The following is a 20002-nucleotide window of genomic DNA, read 5'->3' on the forward strand; positions in this document are numbered from 1 at the left end:
GCGCAACAGAAGTTAACCTGGCAGTGCCTACAAACCATAATTGCATCCTGGTTCCCTATCTCGAAGCGGTTCAACGAGAAATCTGACTGCTGAAAACTGACAGAGCCGCCGGTTAAGACCGACTCCCGGCAGAACCCTACAAAAATGGTAAGAAAACAATAGAAACGGCACTCCATAAGGTAATTTTCAGGATTTGGGAGGAAGAGAAACTACCGCAGCTGTGGATGGATTTGCCCCATCTTCAATACGGGCATGTGAAAAAGGTTTTCTCCTGTTACGTCGTCTATCCTCAATAGCAAACCACTTTATAGTGCAGTTCAGAACGAGAGTACAAAGTGCCCACACATAATATATTCAAGGATTTCAGGCCAGTATACAATCCAGTTGAGTGTAAAGATCTATAGCAGATAATGCACAAAAAAGGTTTGCTGGACAAACTGACGCAGCTGATCACCTCACCTGGAGTGTGTGAGCGAGTCCTACGTGCATGTTTGGGTCCCTTGGGCATCTTGAGTCCCTTCGAATCACGCAGAGGGTTGCGGCAAGAGGATTAACTGTCACTCCTGAACGTGTGATCCGGTGGGCGGATATCAAAACGAGATGAACAATCTTTAGCAAAAGTGGCCACCTCTTAAGTTGCACAGACGGTTTTGACATCATTACTGGAAACTTTGGGACGGTGGAGGCAACCTACGGCGGACTACAGATGGAAGATTAAGCTAAAGACCAATGCGTCAAAAACGGAATATATGATAGAAAGAGGCTCTAGAGAAAACGACGTTCGCCTCCCACGGACAGAGACTATTGATGGTGATGAACTGGAAGTGTTTAATGAGTTCTTATAGTTGGGATATCTGGTCACCGCCGACAATAACACGAGGAAGAACATTCAATGATGCATTCAAACTAGAAGTTGGGCCTACTTTTCCTTCCGCAAGACGTTTCGATCAATGAACATGTGCCGCAATAAAAAGCTGACGGTATAAAAGACTTTAATCACTAATCGGTAGTCCTTTGCGGACTTGAGACAGTAGCTTTGCTTATGAAAGATATAAGTACGCATGCCGTATTTGTACGAAAAATATTTTTGACCTACACGTATAGTGGTGCAAGCGTATGAACCACGAGCTACAGGTTCTACTTGGAGAGATTTTCATCGTACAGCTGGCAAAAGTCGTAAGACTACGATGAGCCGAACATGTCGCAAGAATGACTGATGACTGTGTAGCGAAATCTATTCTTTCCAAGAGTCCGGAAATAGAGGAGCCCAACGCGTTATCTAGTCACCTTAGAAGTTGCAAATCTCTTTCGATCTGATTGAGCTATCTACAATCTACATTGAGCCCCCTGTTTCTGGTGCCGGTTGGGGTTGTTGAAGAGAACTGTTTTACCCGTACTGTCGTCCGGCATGCTTACGACGTGTGCGGCTTACTGACTTTCGCCAGATGTACGATGGGAAACTCTCCAAACAATGCCTGTAGTTTGTGATTCATACGCCTCCGCCACTCATCGCTTTCCGTTTGTACTCCGCCTAAACGGCAAGTGCACGTATATCTTCCGTAAGCAAAGTTACTGTTTCAAGTCCGTAGAGGACTAGCGGTCTTATTAGCGTTTTGTACATCGTCAGCTTTGTGCGGCGGCGTATGTTCCTAGATCGAAACGTCTTGCGGAGGAAAAAGTACGCTCGATTTCCAGCTTGAATGCGTCGTTGGATCTCCTTACTCGTATTATTGTCGGCGGTGACCAAAGATCATTGGCGTAGCTAGTGGGGGTGCCTGGGGTACCAGGCCCCCTCCAGAATTCTGCAGGCGCCCTCCAGAAATTTTCCTCATTGGAATTGGAAACCGGGAAAAAACTCAGTGTATATATTCCCGCTGTGTAGATATTTTCTTTTTCACTATTCATCGCAAAAGCGTAGTTGTCGTCGTCGTCAGTAGCCACCCCGGCTCATGCTGTTTAAAGCGTTCGTCTCCATTCAACTTTATCTTGGGCCACTCGTTGCAAATTTCCCACTCACAGAAGTCGCAAACCACTTTCGACCTGGTCGAGCTATCACGTTGAGCCTCCCTGTTCCTGATGCTGGTGCAGTCGTGCAGTTGTTAAAGAGAACTATTTTCGTCGCACTGTAGTCTACTGACTTTCGCCAGATAACGATGGCAATCTCTTCATACAGTGATTGTAGCTCATGATTCATACGTCTCCGTTACTCTCAGCTTTCAGTTTGTACTCCGCCAAATATCGTCCGCAGTACCTTCCGCTCGAAAATAGCGTATGCCTAGCGTTTTGCGAAGGGCTAAGGAAGCCTAATTTCCCGCTTAAATGCGCAACTAGATCTTCTTACTAGTGTTGTTGCCCGTGTGCACCAGCAATCCCAAATACACGAGTCCATCTGCCACTTCTAGTTCGTCGCCATCAACAGTTACCGTTCGCGAGAGGCACGCGTTTGTTTCCTTCGAGTATTTGGTCTTGGTCGCATTTATGTTTAGAACACTCGTCCTAGACCCTGATTTCGTCGGATCACCCCTTCAAGTGCGATGTTGAATAGCATGCAAAATAAGCCGTCACCTTGTCCCAACTTTCGCCGCGTCTCAAAATAACTCGAAAGTATCTTTGGTAGGAACCTTATCCTTCGCGTTGCACAGTGAATCACGTATGGTGATTCCATACCATACGTGATTCACTGTGCAACGCGAAGGATAAGGTTCCTACCAAAGATAGGTCAGGAATCTACCAAATCAACTGTAAAGACTGCCCGTCAATATACATCGGCCAAACTCGTCGTAAAATCCAAGCCAGGATAAAGGAGCATAGGAATGCAACAGAGAACAAACGCATAAACGACTCCAGTGTGGCGATGCATGCCATTAGTCTTCAACATCAAATAGACTGGGACAGTGCAAAAATGTTAAAAAATGTGAGAAAATCGTCACACTTAAATGCCTGGGAGTCTATGCAAATATCTACAGCTGAGCAACCGCTAATGAACGAGGACGATGCTCCAATAATATCGCCGCTCTTCAGTTTGACTAAGTTAAGGATGTAAATGCTCCATCTCTTCAAGATAATCAGTTGGACATCACTCCGTTGATGGGAAACATATTTCCCGAAACCGGTCGGTTTAAAAGGTAAACTATCCGTTTGTAAGAACTATTAGTGTTATGTCCCGTTCACTAAATATTGAGACATAACGCATTGTTAGAGAAAACCATTCGATTGTGAAAAATAATCAAGAAAATATTTAAAATGTGTGCTAGTCAGCTTTATATGAAAATCACCCACACCGTAGGAAATAATCGTAAGAGAGGGACACGAAAGAGAGTCTTTCAATAGTACTCAATAGTACTAGTAATGAATTGAATTTAAAAAAAATATATAAAAAAGGGATAATCTAAAACGCAAAAATAGATTATAGCTAATATTTTTGCTAAAATAAAAAAAAAAGTTGGGATTCATTCCAATATATTTCTTATTAAGACATCTTTCATTTGATACCATAACTAGTGAAATCGTCTAAGGTCTAAGGGCAAACATCGACAAAACGGATGGGTCTAACATTTTTCGAATAGAAATAAGTACACAAGGCTCAATAGCACTCAATAGCGATATAACAGGAGAAGGCGCAACAGAAGTTAACCTGGCAGTGCCTACAAACCATAATTGCATCCTGGTTCCCTATCTCGAAGCGGTTCAACGAGAAATCTGACTGCTGAAAACTGACAGAGCCGCCGGTTAAGACCGACTCCCGGCAGAACCCTACAAAAATGGTAAGAAAACAATAGAAACGGCACTCCATAAGGTAATTTTCAGGATTTGGGAGGAAGAGAAACTACCGCAGCTGTGGATGGATTTGCCCCATCTTCAATACGGGCATGTGAAAAAGGTTTTCTCCTGTTACGTCGTCTATCCTCAATAGCAAACCACTTTATAGTGCAGTTCAGAACGAGAGTACAAAGTGCCCACACATAATATATTCAAGGATTTCAGGCCAGTATACAATCCAGTTGAGTGTAAAGATCTATAGCAGATAATGCACAAAAAAGGTTTGCTGGACAAACTGACGCAGCTGATCACCTCACCTGGAGTGTGTGAGCGAGTCCTACGTGCATGTTTGGGTCCCTTGGGCATCTTGAGTCCCTTCGAATCACGCAGAGGGTTGCGGCAAGAGGATTAACTGTCACTCCTGAACGTGTGATCCGGTGGGCGGATATCAAAACGAGATGAACAATCTTTAGCAAAAGTGGCCACCTCTTAAGTTGCACAGACGGTTTTGACATCATTACTGGAAACTTTGGGACGGTGGAGGCAACCTACGGCGGACTACAGATGGAAGATTAAGCTAAAGACCAATGCGTCAAAAACGGAATATATGATAGAAAGAGGCTCTAGAGAAAACGACGTTCGCCTCCCACGGACAGAGACTATTGATGGTGATGAACTGGAAGTGTTTAATGAGTTCTTATAGTTGGGATATCTGGTCACCGCCGACAATAACACGAGGAAGAACATTCAATGATGCATTCAAACTAGAAGTTGGGCCTACTTTTCCTTCCGCAAGACGTTTCGATCAATGAACATGTGCCGCAATAAAAAGCTGACGGTATAAAAGACTTTAATCACTAATCGGTAGTCCTTTGCGGACTTGAGACAGTAGCTTTGCTTATGAAAGATATAAGTACGCATGCCGTATTTGTACGAAAAATATTTTTGACCTACACGTATAGTGGTGCAAGCGTATGAACCACGAGCTACAGGTTCTACTTGGAGAGATTTTCATCGTACAGCTGGCAAAAGTCGTAAGACTACGATGAGCCGAACATGTCGCAAGAATGACTGATGACTGTGTAGCGAAATCTATTCTTTCCAAGAGTCCGGAAATAGAGGAGCCCAACGCGTTATCTAGTCACCTTAGAAGTTGCAAATCTCTTTCGATCTGATTGAGCTATCTACAATCTACATTGAGCCCCCTGTTTCTGGTGCCGGTTGGGGTTGTTGAAGAGAACTGTTTTACCCGTACTGTCGTCCGGCATGCTTACGACGTGTGCGGCTTACTGACTTTCGCCAGATGTACGATGGGAAACTCTCCAAACAATGCCTGTAGTTTGTGATTCATACGCCTCCGCCACTCATCGCTTTCCGTTTGTACTCCGCCTAAACGGCAAGTGCACGTATATCTTCCGTAAGCAAAGTTACTGTTTCAAGTCCGTAGAGGACTAGCGGTCTTATTAGCGTTTTGTACATCGTCAGCTTTGTGCGGCGGCGTATGTTCCTAGATCGAAACGTCTTGCGGAGGAAAAAGTACGCTCGATTTCCAGCTTGAATGCGTCGTTGGATCTCCTTACTCGTATTATTGTCGGCGGTGACCAAAGATCATTGGCGTAGCTAGTGGGGGTGCCTGGGGTACCAGGCCCCCTCCAGAATTCTGCAGGCGCCCTCCAGAAATTTTCCTCATTGGAATTGGAAACCGGGAAAAAACTCAGTGTATATATTCCCGCTGTGTAGATATTTTCTTTTTCACTATTCATCGCAAAAGCGTAGTTGTCGTCGTCGTCAGTAGCCACCCCGGCTCATGCTGTTTAAAGCGTTCGTCTCCATTCAACTTTATCTTGGGCCACTCGTTGCAAATTTCCCACTCACAGAAGTCGCAAACCACTTTCGACCTGGTCGAGCTATCACGTTGAGCCTCCCTGTTCCTGATGCTGGTGCAGTCGTGCAGTTGTTAAAGAGAACTATTTTCGTCGCACTGTAGTCTACTGACTTTCGCCAGATAACGATGGCAATCTCTTCATACAGTGATTGTAGCTCATGATTCATACGTCTCCGTTACTCTCAGCTTTCAGTTTGTACTCCGCCAAATATCGTCCGCAGTACCTTCCGCTCGAAAATAGCGTATGCCTAGCGTTTTGCGAAGGGCTAAGGAAGCCTAATTTCCCGCTTAAATGCGCAACTAGATCTTCTTACTAGTGTTGTTGCCCGTGTGCACCAGCAATCCCAAATACACGAGTCCATCTGCCACTTCTAGTTCGTCGCCATCAACAGTTACCGTTCGCGAGAGGCACGCGTTTGTTTCCTTCGAGTATTTGGTCTTGGTCGCATTTATGTTTAGAACACTCGTCCTAGACCCTGATTTCGTCGGATCACCCCTTCAAGTGCGATGTTGAATAGCATGCAAAATAAGCCGTCACCTTGTCCCAACTTTCGCCGCGTCTCAAAATAACTCGAAAGTATCTTTGGTAGGAACCTTATCCTTCGCGTTGCACAGTGAATCACGTATGGTGATTCCATACCATACGTGATTCACTGTGCAACGCGAAGGATAAGGTTCCTACCAAAGATAGGTCAGGAATCTACCAAATCAACTGTAAAGACTGCCCGTCAATATACATCGGCCAAACTCGTCGTAAAATCCAAGCCAGGATAAAGGAGCATAGGAATGCAACAGAGAACAAACGCATAAACGACTCCAGTGTGGCGATGCATGCCATTAGTCTTCAACATCAAATAGACTGGGACAGTGCAAAAATGTTAAAAAATGTGAGAAAATCGTCACACTTAAATGCCTGGGAGTCTATGCAAATATCTACAGCTGAGCAACCGCTAATGAACGAGGACGATGCTCCAATAATATCGCCGCTCTTCAGTTTGACTAAGTTAAGGATGTAAATGCTCCATCTCTTCAAGATAATCAGTTGGACATCACTCCGTTGATGGGAAACATATTTCCCGAAACCGGTCGGTTTAAAAGGTAAACTATCCGTTTGTAAGAACTATTAGTGTTATGTCCCGTTCACTAAATATTGAGACATAACGCATTGTTAGAGAAAACCATTCGATTGTGAAAAATAATCAAGAAAATATTTAAAATGTGTGCTAGTCAGCTTTATATGAAAATCACCCACACCGTAGGAAATAATCGTAAGAGAGGGACACGAAAGAGAGTCTTTCAATAGTACTCAATAGTACTAGTAATGAATTGAATTTAAAAAAAATATATAAAAAAGGGATAATCTAAAACGCAAAAATAGATTATAGCTAATATTTTTGCTAAAATAAAAAAAAAAGTTGGGATTCATTCCAATATATTTCTTATTAAGACATCTTTCATTTGATACCATAACTAGTGAAATCGTCTAAGGTCTAAGGGCAAACATCGACAAAACGGATGGGTCTAACATTTTTCGAATAGAAATAAGTACACAAGGCTCAATAGCACTCAATAGCGATATAACAGGAGAAGGCGCAACAGAAGTTAACCTGGCAGTGCCTACAAACCATAATTGCATCCTGGTTCCCTATCTCGAAGCGGTTCAACGAGAAATCTGACTGCTGAAAACTGACAGAGCCGCCGGTTAAGACCGACTCCCGGCAGAACCCTACAAAAATGGTAAGAAAACAATAGAAACGGCACTCCATAAGGTAATTTTCAGGATTTGGGAGGAAGAGAAACTACCGCAGCTGTGGATGGATTTGCCCCATCTTCAATACGGGCATGTGAAAAAGGTTTTCTCCTGTTACGTCGTCTATCCTCAATAGCAAACCACTTTATAGTGCAGTTCAGAACGAGAGTACAAAGTGCCCACACATAATATATTCAAGGATTTCAGGCCAGTATACAATCCAGTTGAGTGTAAAGATCTATAGCAGATAATGCACAAAAAAGGTTTGCTGGACAAACTGACGCAGCTGATCACCTCACCTGGAGTGTGTGAGCGAGTCCTACGTGCATGTTTGGGTCCCTTGGGCATCTTGAGTCCCTTCGAATCACGCAGAGGGTTGCGGCAAGAGGATTAACTGTCACTCCTGAACGTGTGATCCGGTGGGCGGATATCAAAACGAGATGAACAATCTTTAGCAAAAGTGGCCACCTCTTAAGTTGCACAGACGGTTTTGACATCATTACTGGAAACTTTGGGACGGTGGAGGCAACCTACGGCGGACTACAGATGGAAGATTAAGCTAAAGACCAATGCGTCAAAAACGGAATATATGATAGAAAGAGGCTCTAGAGAAAACGACGTTCGCCTCCCACGGACAGAGACTATTGATGGTGATGAACTGGAAGTGTTTAATGAGTTCTTATAGTTGGGATATCTGGTCACCGCCGACAATAACACGAGGAAGAACATTCAATGATGCATTCAAACTAGAAGTTGGGCCTACTTTTCCTTCCGCAAGACGTTTCGATCAATGAACATGTGCCGCAATAAAAAGCTGACGGTATAAAAGACTTTAATCACTAATCGGTAGTCCTTTGCGGACTTGAGACAGTAGCTTTGCTTATGAAAGATATAAGTACGCATGCCGTATTTGTACGAAAAATATTTTTGACCTACACGTATAGTGGTGCAAGCGTATGAACCACGAGCTACAGGTTCTACTTGGAGAGATTTTCATCGTACAGCTGGCAAAAGTCGTAAGACTACGATGAGCCGAACATGTCGCAAGAATGACTGATGACTGTGTAGCGAAATCTATTCTTTCCAAGAGTCCGGAAATAGAGGAGCCCAACGCGTTATCTAGTCACCTTAGAAGTTGCAAATCTCTTTCGATCTGATTGAGCTATCTACAATCTACATTGAGCCCCCTGTTTCTGGTGCCGGTTGGGGTTGTTGAAGAGAACTGTTTTACCCGTACTGTCGTCCGGCATGCTTACGACGTGTGCGGCTTACTGACTTTCGCCAGATGTACGATGGGAAACTCTCCAAACAATGCCTGTAGTTTGTGATTCATACGCCTCCGCCACTCATCGCTTTCCGTTTGTACTCCGCCTAAACGGCAAGTGCACGTATATCTTCCGTAAGCAAAGTTACTGTTTCAAGTCCGTAGAGGACTAGCGGTCTTATTAGCGTTTTGTACATCGTCAGCTTTGTGCGGCGGCGTATGTTCCTAGATCGAAACGTCTTGCGGAGGAAAAAGTACGCTCGATTTCCAGCTTGAATGCGTCGTTGGATCTCCTTACTCGTATTATTGTCGGCGGTGACCAAAGATCATTGGCGTAGCTAGTGGGGGTGCCTGGGGTACCAGGCCCCCTCCAGAATTCTGCAGGCGCCCTCCAGAAATTTTCCTCATTGGAATTGGAAACCGGGAAAAAACTCAGTGTATATATTCCCGCTGTGTAGATATTTTCTTTTTCACTATTCATCGCAAAAGCGTAGTTGTCGTCGTCGTCAGTAGCCACCCCGGCTCATGCTGTTTAAAGCGTTCGTCTCCATTCAACTTTATCTTGGGCCACTCGTTGCAAATTTCCCACTCACAGAAGTCGCAAACCACTTTCGACCTGGTCGAGCTATCACGTTGAGCCTCCCTGTTCCTGATGCTGGTGCAGTCGTGCAGTTGTTAAAGAGAACTATTTTCGTCGCACTGTAGTCTACTGACTTTCGCCAGATAACGATGGCAATCTCTTCATACAGTGATTGTAGCTCATGATTCATACGTCTCCGTTACTCTCAGCTTTCAGTTTGTACTCCGCCAAATATCGTCCGCAGTACCTTCCGCTCGAAAATAGCGTATGCCTAGCGTTTTGCGAAGGGCTAAGGAAGCCTAATTTCCCGCTTAAATGCGCAACTAGATCTTCTTACTAGTGTTGTTGCCCGTGTGCACCAGCAATCCCAAATACACGAGTCCATCTGCCACTTCTAGTTCGTCGCCATCAACAGTTACCGTTCGCGAGAGGCACGCGTTTGTTTCCTTCGAGTATTTGGTCTTGGTCGCATTTATGTTTAGAACACTCGTCCTAGACCCTGATTTCGTCGGATCACCCCTTCAAGTGCGATGTTGAATAGCATGCAAAATAAGCCGTCACCTTGTCCCAACTTTCGCCGCGTCTCAAAATAACTCGAAAGTATCCTCGAGATGCACACGAAACACAACACTCTCTCCAATGTTGCAAAGCTCAGTTACATCAGTTTATTCGGAAAACCGTGCTCGTGCAGTATCTGTCATAGCTGGCCGCGATCGACTGTATCGTATGTTGCTTTGAAATCAATAAACATGTGATGCGCGGACAGGTTGTATTCCCGACATATCTGGTAATTGCGCGGACCCTCATCAAGCACGGCTGGTATTTCCCTACAATATCTTGTGCTATCGGCGACCGCCAGAGTAACAAGATCATAATCAAAATTTTTTTGGAAGGCACCCCCTAGGCCCCCTCCAGGGAAAGTTCCTAGCTACGCCAATGCCAAAGATCCCAAATATACGAACTCATCAACCACTTCCAGTTCATCGCCGTCAATAGTCACTGTCCGTGGGAGGCAAACGTTACTTTCTCGGGAGCCTCTTCCTACCATATATTTGGTTTTCGCCGCATTAATTTGTAACCCTATCCTCCTAGCCTCCGTTTTTAGTCTGGCGTTGATTGCCTCCGCCGTCCCATGTTGTCTAGTAATGATGTCGTGGTCGTCTGCAAAGGCTAGGAGTTGGCTACTCTCGTTCCTCTCGTTTCGACGCCCGCTCGCCGGATCGCATGTTAAATAGCGATATTGAATAACATACAGGACAGTCCATCCCCTTGCCGTAACCCTCTGCGCGATTCGAAAGGACTTGAGAGTGTCTCCGGAACGCGCACGTAACACGTCACTCGTTCCAGAGTAGCTTTAATCAGCCGCGTCAGTTTGTCCGGAAAACCGTACTCGTGCATTATCTGCCATAGCTGTTCGCGTTTAACGGTATCGTATGCTGCTCTGAAATTCACGAAAATATGATGCGTGGGAAAGTTGTACTCTCGACATTTCTGGAGGATTTGTCGGAGAGTAAAAATTTGATCCGTAGTAGCACGGGCCCCCATAAAGCCCGCCTGATAGGGGAACTGAGGGTAAAATGAACACCCTTAGCAATTTCGCCATTTTCTCCCCCAGGAACCAACCAAATGCTGAACACACTGAAAGCTGGATTCATATTCCACGTAGCAATATATAAAGATGTTTGAAAAAGGATGATTTTTCATGAAAAAATCCTTTTTTTCGAAAGCGTCACATTCGAGCCTGATTTTTTTCGTGTGGGCAAAATGAACATGTCATAGAAAACTGAAGTTAACATGCAGTTTGGATAAATTAAACATTATTTTATATTATCCTTGTTCCGTAGATATTCAACAGGGCTGTTGGAATTAAAATGGGACTTCGCAAAGTTAACATAATGTATCTTCGCCACGTTCATACAATGCTTGACCTTCAACTCACATGATTTTCCAGCGCTCGGTCATTTTCCGTCATTTTTCGAGAGACTCGATCATTTTTATTGCTTGAATTGTAATTATTTCGTGGCTACTGGTAAATAGAAAATAAAACATCATTATACACACTGTTCATTTTGCCCCCATAGTGAGGTGCTCATTTTACCCCCAAAACACCGATTGTTTTCAAGTGTTTGTTTATAACAAACAGTTGATAAAAATATTTGGAATTTTCGACAGATCCGCAGGATAGTGATAAGCAAACAACACTAAATGATACCAATAGTCGAAATTTAATTTGTTTCACCAAAATAGCCTATTTACTTATAGTGGAAATTACCATCGGCGTCAGATTTCAGCAAATATTTTTTACTTTTTGAATTTTTTTCACATTGGAAAGCTTATGCTCACCACATATTGTTTCAAACTTGCTGAAGCCGTTGCTGAAGCCGTTGGCAGAATGAAACAGTGCTATTGCCCGAGACCTGACGGCATCCCTGCTGTGCTGTTGAAGAAATGTTGTAAAGTTTTGAAATCGCCAATCGCTTCATTGTTCAACCTCTCCATGCAATGTCAGCAATTTCCTCGTATTTGGAAATCCTCCTTTATGTTTCCTGTGTTCAAGAAAGGTGACAAAAGGAATGTGGAACACTACCGAGGAATTACTTCTCTGTGAGCTCGCTCAAAAGTTTTCGAGGCAATTGTTTATAAGCATCTCTGGTTTCATGTTAAGAACTACGTCATAGCATGGTTTTTTCCTGGAAGATCTGTTTCGACTAACCTGCTAGAGTTCACCTCTCTATGCTTGCGCACAATGGACCAGCGTTTTCAAGTTGATGCAGTCTACACTGACTTGAAGGCTGCATTTGATCGCGTGGACCATGAAATTCTACTGGCTAAGCTTGATAAACTGGGTGTGTCTGGTGGTTTAAGAGCCTGGCTCCATTCTTATCTACGAGACCGCAGGATGACAATAAAACTTGGTGCGTCTCTATCTTGTTGGTTCCAAAACAATTCAGGAGTACCTCAAGGTAGCACGTTATGACCATTACTGTTTTCTTTGTTTATAAATGATATATCCCGTCGATTACCGTGCGGCAGTAGATTGCAGTAGAAATGGCAGTAGAAATTTACATGATCGTTCGCAACTCCGACGATTGTCTGAGACTTCAAGAACTGATTGACCGGTTTTCTCAATGGTACATTTACAACTGCATGACTATAAGCATCCCAAAATGTACCGTCATCAGTTTCTCTCGGAAAAAACATACTTTAGTATACGACTACCGCATCAATGATCAAATCTTGCAACGTGGTGATAGGGTTACTGATCTCAGATAATTTGGATGAGCAAATAACGTTTAGACAACATTACGAGATGATCATCAGCAAAGCAACTCGACAACTGGGAATGGTACTAAGGATTGGCGAAGAATTTCAAGACCCTGGAACATTGCGCGCTTTATACTACTCGCTGGTTCGTTGCATTTTAGAAACAAGCTGCACTGTATGGGACCCCCACTATGACTACTGGTCCCAACGAATTGAAAGAATTCAGAAGCGTTTCGTCAGGAAAATTTGCTATATGCTGCCTTGGAGGAATCCCGAAAGTCTACAATCTTACGAAAACCTATGTAGTCTAATTGGCATTACCTCACTTGAACAACAGCGGAAAGATATCATCGCTAGCAGTGTTGGGCACCGCTAATTCGCTAATTCGCTAACCGATTTGCTCGATAATCGTGGAAATATCGCTAATCACTAATCGCAAACTGCAAATTAACAGTCACTATTTATTTTTGAACATATCGCAACAACTTGCATTGTAATCTATCACTGTACAAATTATTACTAATTTGTATATATTACACGACTTTTCTTAATTTAACTAAGATAAACACCTATTTTAATGGATAAAATGCTTTGCAGTTTAATAATTTTAAAACAAACAGCGGCACTTCATTTGGAATTATGGACCAGCAACAATTCGCTTAGTCTCAGTATAAACTATAAAGTATAACTAGCGTTTCTCGATTGGTCGGTTAGCGAATTAGCGAATTAGCGGTGCCCAACACTGATCGCTAGTATGGCACACAAGATACTAGTGGGGATATACGATAGCCCTGCTGTACTTTCCTCACTCCAACTGTATTGCCCTTTGCGCCCTCAACGACATCAACAGCTTTTACGTATAGGAACACACCGTACCAACTATGGCCTGCATGAGCCAATTCGACATTTGGCAGTAGAATACAATCATAGTAGACTACTTTTTGACTTTTAATACTTGACCAATTGTAATTGTATGTGTATATATGGAATTTAGTGTGATATGTAATGTAATATGCTATTTGCTATTGTCCTAAAATGTATTTATGGTTAAGAAAAGATGCTGGGTTTTTATGCCTCTTTGAGGATGCGTGATTTGGGCATTCTCAAGGCGGCTTATCCCAGCCAGCATTTCATTTAAACCAATGAGTCGGTTGAAATTATTCAATAAATATCAAATATCAAACAGCTTGAAATACTTCCAAGAGAAGATACCTATTGATGTGGAATTGATTTTAATCGATTTACTGGGAATTTAGCTGCCTGTTCATTTTACCCCCCCCCCCCTGTTCATTTTAACCACAGTTCCCCTACTGCTCTATGAAATCTTTTTGCTATTGGGGATAGACGACGCAACAAAATCTGGGAGAGCACCTTGTAGGCGACATTGACCAGCGTAATACCGCGGTAGTTACAGCAGTCTAGCCGGTCGCCCTTTTTGTAGATGGGACAGACTGCGCCTATAGAACTTTTACTATAAAAAATACCCTAATTTTGGCCCCGGGCTGGTAAACGGCTGAATAATGCGTACCGTCGGTGCCTTGTGCACGTGTAGGCATAAAATAGACCCTACAGTGGTTCATAGCCTCTTATTCAGCAACTCCTATTCCTACCGCCTCGTGGTACCAGCCGGGATACGAGCAACTTTGGTGGAGATCGGGTAACCAACCCCGGTGGAAGCCAAGGTCGTATGCTGACAGGAAAGGAGGGCTCTTTCGAGCTTCGTTGGCCCTCCGGCGAAACAGGGGGTTGGTGTAGCAGGCTTTGCAAGCCGTCACCACGAAAAATATTAAAGCATGGAACGAAGAACAAATATATTCTTACTGGAACAATCGGAATAGACCCACGCGACGAAAAAGGACTATGGATTGGAAACTCGGGACGTGGAACTGCCGGTCTCTCAACTTCCAAGGGAGCACTCGAGTGCTCTCCGACGTATTGAAGAGCCGCAAGTTCGACGTCGTAGCGCTGCAGGAGGTGTGCTGGAAGAGCTCAACGGTACGTACGTTCAGAGATGGACATACCATCTACCAGAGCTGCGGCAACACACACGAGCTGGGTACAGCTTTCATAGTGATGGGCGAGATGCGGAAACGGGTGATTGGGTGGTGGCCAATCAATCCTCGAATGTGCAGGTTGAGAATCAAGGGCCGATTCTTCAACATAAGCATCATCAACGTGCACAGCCCTCACCTCAGAAGTACCGATGACGACAAGGATGAACTCTACGCGCAGTTGGAGAGTGAATACGACCGCTGCCCAAAACATGATATCAAGATCGTCATCGGGGATTTCAATGCTCAGGTCGGCCAGGAGGAGGAATACAAACCGGTGATTGGAAGGTTCAGTGCACACCAGCGAACCAATGAAATGGGCCTAAGACTTATCGACTTTGCCGCCTCCAAGAATATGGCCGTACGTAGTACCTTTTTCCAGCACAGAATCCACCATAAGTACACCTGGAGGTCACCAAATCAGACAGAATCACAGATCGACCACGTTTTGATCGACAGTCGGCACTTCTCAGACATTATCGACGTCAGATCCTATCGAAGCGCTAACGTTGACTCGGACCACTACCTAGTGATGGTTAAGATGCGCCCAAGACTCTCCGTTGTGAACAACATTCGGTACCGACGCCAGCCTCGGTTAGATCTCGCGCGGCTGAAGCAGCCAGACGTCGCCGCAAACTACGCGCATTCACTCGAAGCTGCACTGCCGGAAGAGGACGAGCTGGACGAAGCCCCTCTCGAGGACTGTTGGAACACTATCAAAACAGCCATCAGCAGTGTAGCGGAGAGCTCCATCGGGCATGTGGCCCGGAATCAGCGGAACGATTGGTTTGACGATGAATGTAGGAGGGTGATGGATGAGGAGAACGCTGCGCGGGCGGCCAAGATGCGCAGTGCCACACGTCAGAACGTGGAAAGACACAAACAGAAGAAGATGCAGCGAAACCAAATCTTTCGGGAGAAAAAGCGCAACCTGGAAGAGCAGGAATATGCGGAGTTGGAGCGGCTGCATCGTTCTCAGGAAACGCGGAAGTTCTACCAGAAACTGAACGGATCCCGCAAAGGCTTTGTGCCGCGAGCCGAAATGTGTCGGGATAAGACTGGCAGTATTCTGACGGACGATCGTGAGGTGACGGATAGGTGGAAGCAGCACTTCGACGAACACCTGAATGGCGCCCAGGCGGAAAACCATGGCGGCGGGGAAAGCGATTTCGACGGTGCAGCAAACGGGGAAGAGGTGCCAGCCCCAACGATAGGCGAAGTTAAGGAGGCCATCATGCAGCTAAAGAACAACAAGTCAGCTGGAAAAGATGGCATCGGAGCGGAGCTTATTAAAATGGGACCAGAAAAGCTGGCCGTTTGTCTACACCGACTAATTGTTAGAATTTGGGATACGGAACAGCTACCGGAGGAGTGGAAAGATGGGGTTATCTGCCCGATCTACAAAAAGGGCGACAAGTTGGACTGTGAGAACTATCGAGCGATCACCGTTCTCAATGCCGCTTATAAAGTGCTGTCCCAAATCATTTTCCGCCGTCTATCACCAATTGCGAATAGATTTGTGGGAACTTATCAAGCCGGCTTCGTCGAAGGTCGGTCTACAACGGATCAAATATTTACACTGCGGCAAATCCTCCAAAAGGGCCGTGAATACAGAGTTCCCACGCATCATTTATTCGTTGACTTCAAAGCCGCATATGATACCATCGACCGGAAAGAGCTATGGAAAATCATGGACGAGAACAGCTTCCCCAGGAAGCTCATCAAACTGATTAAATCTACGATGGATGGTACGCAGTGCTGTGTTCGGATTTCGGGTGGATTGTCAAGTTCATTCGAATCACACAGAGGGCTTCGTCAAGGTGATGGTCTTTCATGCCTGCTGTTCAACATAGCGCTACAAGGTGTTATGAACCGAGCGGATATCAACACGCGGGGCACGATATTCAACAAATCTAGTCAATTCGTCTGCTTTGCCGATGACATGGATATTATCGGCAGAACATCTGTGGCGGTGGCTGAACAGTACACCAGACTAAAGCGCGAAGCAGAAAAGATTGGGTTAAAGGTAAATACGTCTAAAACAAAGTACATGCTGGCCAGCGGAACCGAGGCCGAACGACACCGCTTGGGCAGTAGTATATTGATCGACGGCGATGAGTTTGAGGTAGTCGATGAATTTGTCTACCTTGGCTCACTGGTAACGGCGGACAATGATACCAGCCGTGAGATTCGGAGGCGTATTATCAGCGGAAGTCGTGCTTATTATGGGCTCCACAAGCAATTGCGGTCGAGCAGACTAAGTCCCCGTACAAAGTGCACCCTGTACAAGACGCTTATTAGACCGGTTGTTCTCTACGGGCATGAAACATGGACAATGCTCGAGGAGGACCTGCGAGTGCTCGGAGTTTTCGAACGAAGAGTGCTAAGAACGATCTTCGGCGGCGTACAGGAGAACGGAGTATGGAGGCGGAGGATGAACCATGAACTCGCACAGCTCTATGGCGAACCCAGTATCCAGAAGGTGGCTAAAGCTGGTCGGATGCGATGGGCAGGGCATGTTGCAAGAATGCCGGACAACTGCCCTGCAAAGATGGTGTTCGCCTCAAATCCGGTAGGAACAAGACGACCAGGAGCGCAGCGAGCAAGATGGTTAGACCAGGTGGAGCGAGATCTGGCGGAGAGTACTCGGTGTCCGAGGAATTGGAGAGCGGTAGCCCTCAACCGAGTTACATGGAGAAATTTTGTTCAACAGGCTTTGTCTTAGGACGGCAAGCCACCTAAGTAAGTAAGTAAGTAATTTTGGCCCCGAATTACTCGCAAGAATGCATCATTTTATTTAGAAACCCCAGAGAATCAGAATAGTTTCAAGCAGGCTGAAAAGTTTTATAAATCATGTTTAAAACCACAAAAGTTAAACAAAATTTGTAGGCTTACAAAATCGGGATAAAAAGCTATTAAAATCGGGGGTAGAATATTTTGAAAAACTTCCAAGATATAAAATTGTCAACTAGGTACGCATTTATCAAAACAATAAAGCTTTAAATACTATCTAAATCTTAGTACAACATCAGCAACCGGCATGTCCTATGTTAAAAATTTTCCTTCTGGAGTATTTAGAATAACAGAAATAAAAGATCAAAATAGCTTCTGCTAAAACGGATGCAAAAAGTAGATTCAGAAATTATTTTTAGTATATCTTGACTAACATTAATGCTCTAGTGCCTAACCCAGCCATTTGACGAATTAGAGGTTTTTTACTTTATGTCACTGATACTTCATTTTTATACATGTGTATATTAATATTATAGAAGGAATTTAATTATAGTCTAATGTATCCATTCCTATTCTTAGTCTGATTTGTTGCATTGATTTGCTACATTTATGTCTAGCCACGCTATAAAGATTTCCAATTGGGATTAACAATAAAGAAAAAAGATTTAGGTACTGATAATTGTACATTTATCTAAATTAATAAACAAACATTTTGAAATTACATAATCCAGGTTGCATATAGAAACTCGATTGAAATTGAAATGAAAAATCGACAGAGAAACAACGACAGACCAACATCATAATCATAGCCTACGTGCACTGCATTCGTCATATCATCTACCCTATACACGCATCAGTTGCCTCAACACACCACTCCCAAGAACCAATTACTGTGTGCGGTCAAGTTCATCGACACAAAGATCCGTGTGTCTCGATTCACTTCGAGGTCTCATATATACGTAAAAACTTCCTACAGGCCCCAAGAAGGCCATTGTCTGCCAAGAATGCACGTTGTATCTGATTCGTTCGCTTTTTGTTTCGCAACGTTGCATAATGCAACGAAGACGATTGAAGCAAAAACTGCAACAGTCTGCAATTGGTTGAGGAACAGACAAACGCAGAAGATAAGTAAGGTAGGTAGGTATATTTCATTTTGCCGCGAATACTCTGGTGTATTTTATGCACCACAATCAATAAAATTCCGACAGTCAAATGCCGAAAGTTTATCGCTATACAAACGAAACTCCTTATCACTAGAGCTAGAGCGTTCCGAAGTGATTTAGCGGTTAGAATATGAAAAGCTGAAATCAAAAACTCGAGCTTACAGAGGAAATTACCGGATTCACAGTCCTTGAGATAATAAGAGCACATCAGCTCATAATAATTCATCTACATTTAGTAGCACGTTTTCAACACACATAGTGCAACTCGGATCTGGTTTTCATTGTTGCTTCTAGTTTTAATAAATCATTCGGTTGCTATCACTGTGCACCAAATTTATGACCACGATCTTTTTTGCCAGTAACTGAAGCTACGTATTTTACCATAACAATATTTTACAATCGTGGTATATTACGTAAGCAGTGTTATCAAATTTTAATTCGAAATCAACTAACGCACTGTGGTTAGGTCACAAAGTTCACAATGCAAATGTTCTATCGAAATTTGGTTTTGCACATAAGAACTGTATCGCTAAGGGAGTGCGACATGCGCAAAGTCATTAGGGCATGGCAGTGTTCTTCCCCTGATACATAGTCGCTCAACAAACCAAGCAGTCGTATTTTCGTTGATCGATTTATTTTTAACCATTTGCCGGTTCTTTCATTTATCTTCACAATGTTACCGTTTGACGATTATTGGACAAACTTAATTTGATTAATGATTCGACTAAATTTATTCCTAATGTAGTCTTGTTTTTGAATGCTAATTTGGCATTGTGAATCCATTCACAAATTTCCAAACCTCATCCACATGACCCCAGTTTCACAAAGTATGTTTGCTCAGTAACTAAATACCTTTCGGAGTGGGTATGTATCACAACAGTTGCAGGACATGAATTAAATTGAACTTTTAATTGAAGCGATGATTAACACTCACAAGTTTCATGAAATAATTCACGCGGCCCTCACTTGCTTCGGCCAATTCAGCAAGTGATGAAATTTCACACACGCACACGTTCCGCCTCCAACTTCCAACTTTCCTTTGTCGCCTGTCAGAAAAGCGCACCAGGAAAACACACCGCCGTCTGCCACGATTATCACACCAGCACTGAATCACAAGAAAATTTAAATTTGAACCCGACTTGCTACCGCTGCGCTGCCATTCATTTAGAACCGGGACCGCGAACTGCAGAGCACCAATACGGGAAGCTTAGTCGTACACTGCCGTACAATGCCACAGACAGCGAACGGCGTCACTTAGTTTAGACTGAACTGAACACCGCGCAGGCCGGCCTCTATGGGTGCTGTAATGAACTGCAATTCTCCACATGGGAAAAGAAAAGCTGCAAAAAAAAATTTATTCCGCTCTCTCCGGCACCGCGGAGATAAGAGCAACCGGCGCAGAGATGGAACGACTGCGAAGCGCATGGCTTCGGACAGTCATGCCCTGCTTTGTGTGGTTGAGAAGCATGACTAAATTGACATAAACAAATATTGAATTCAATTTTATACTTCTGCTACTCCATAGTCGCAAAGACGGCCTTAATAAAAAATAG

The 20002-nt window shown here is 44.0% G+C and overlaps 1 protein-coding gene across 2 annotated transcripts in view; it reads right to left on the bottom strand.

Moving 5' to 3' along the window:
* Positions 1–19717, bottom strand: part of LOC128733888 (protein I'm not dead yet-like) — a 58268-nt gene extending 38551 nt beyond the window's left edge. Inside the window, exon 1 of one of the 2 annotated variants that reach the window (XM_053827738.1) lies at positions 19384–19717. The gene's annotated coding sequence lies outside the window, so the exon portion shown is untranslated. Of the gene's footprint in view, positions 1–19301 lie in introns of both variants that reach the window. The other variant, XM_053827739.1, reaches the window with a different exon arrangement.
* Between the last annotated feature and the right edge of the window lie 285 nt (positions 19718–20002).

The sequence above is a fragment of the Sabethes cyaneus genome, chromosome 2 (assembly GCF_943734655.1).
Source record: "Sabethes cyaneus chromosome 2, idSabCyanKW18_F2, whole genome shotgun sequence".
Lineage (NCBI taxonomy): Eukaryota > Metazoa > Arthropoda > Insecta > Diptera > Culicidae > Sabethes > Sabethes cyaneus.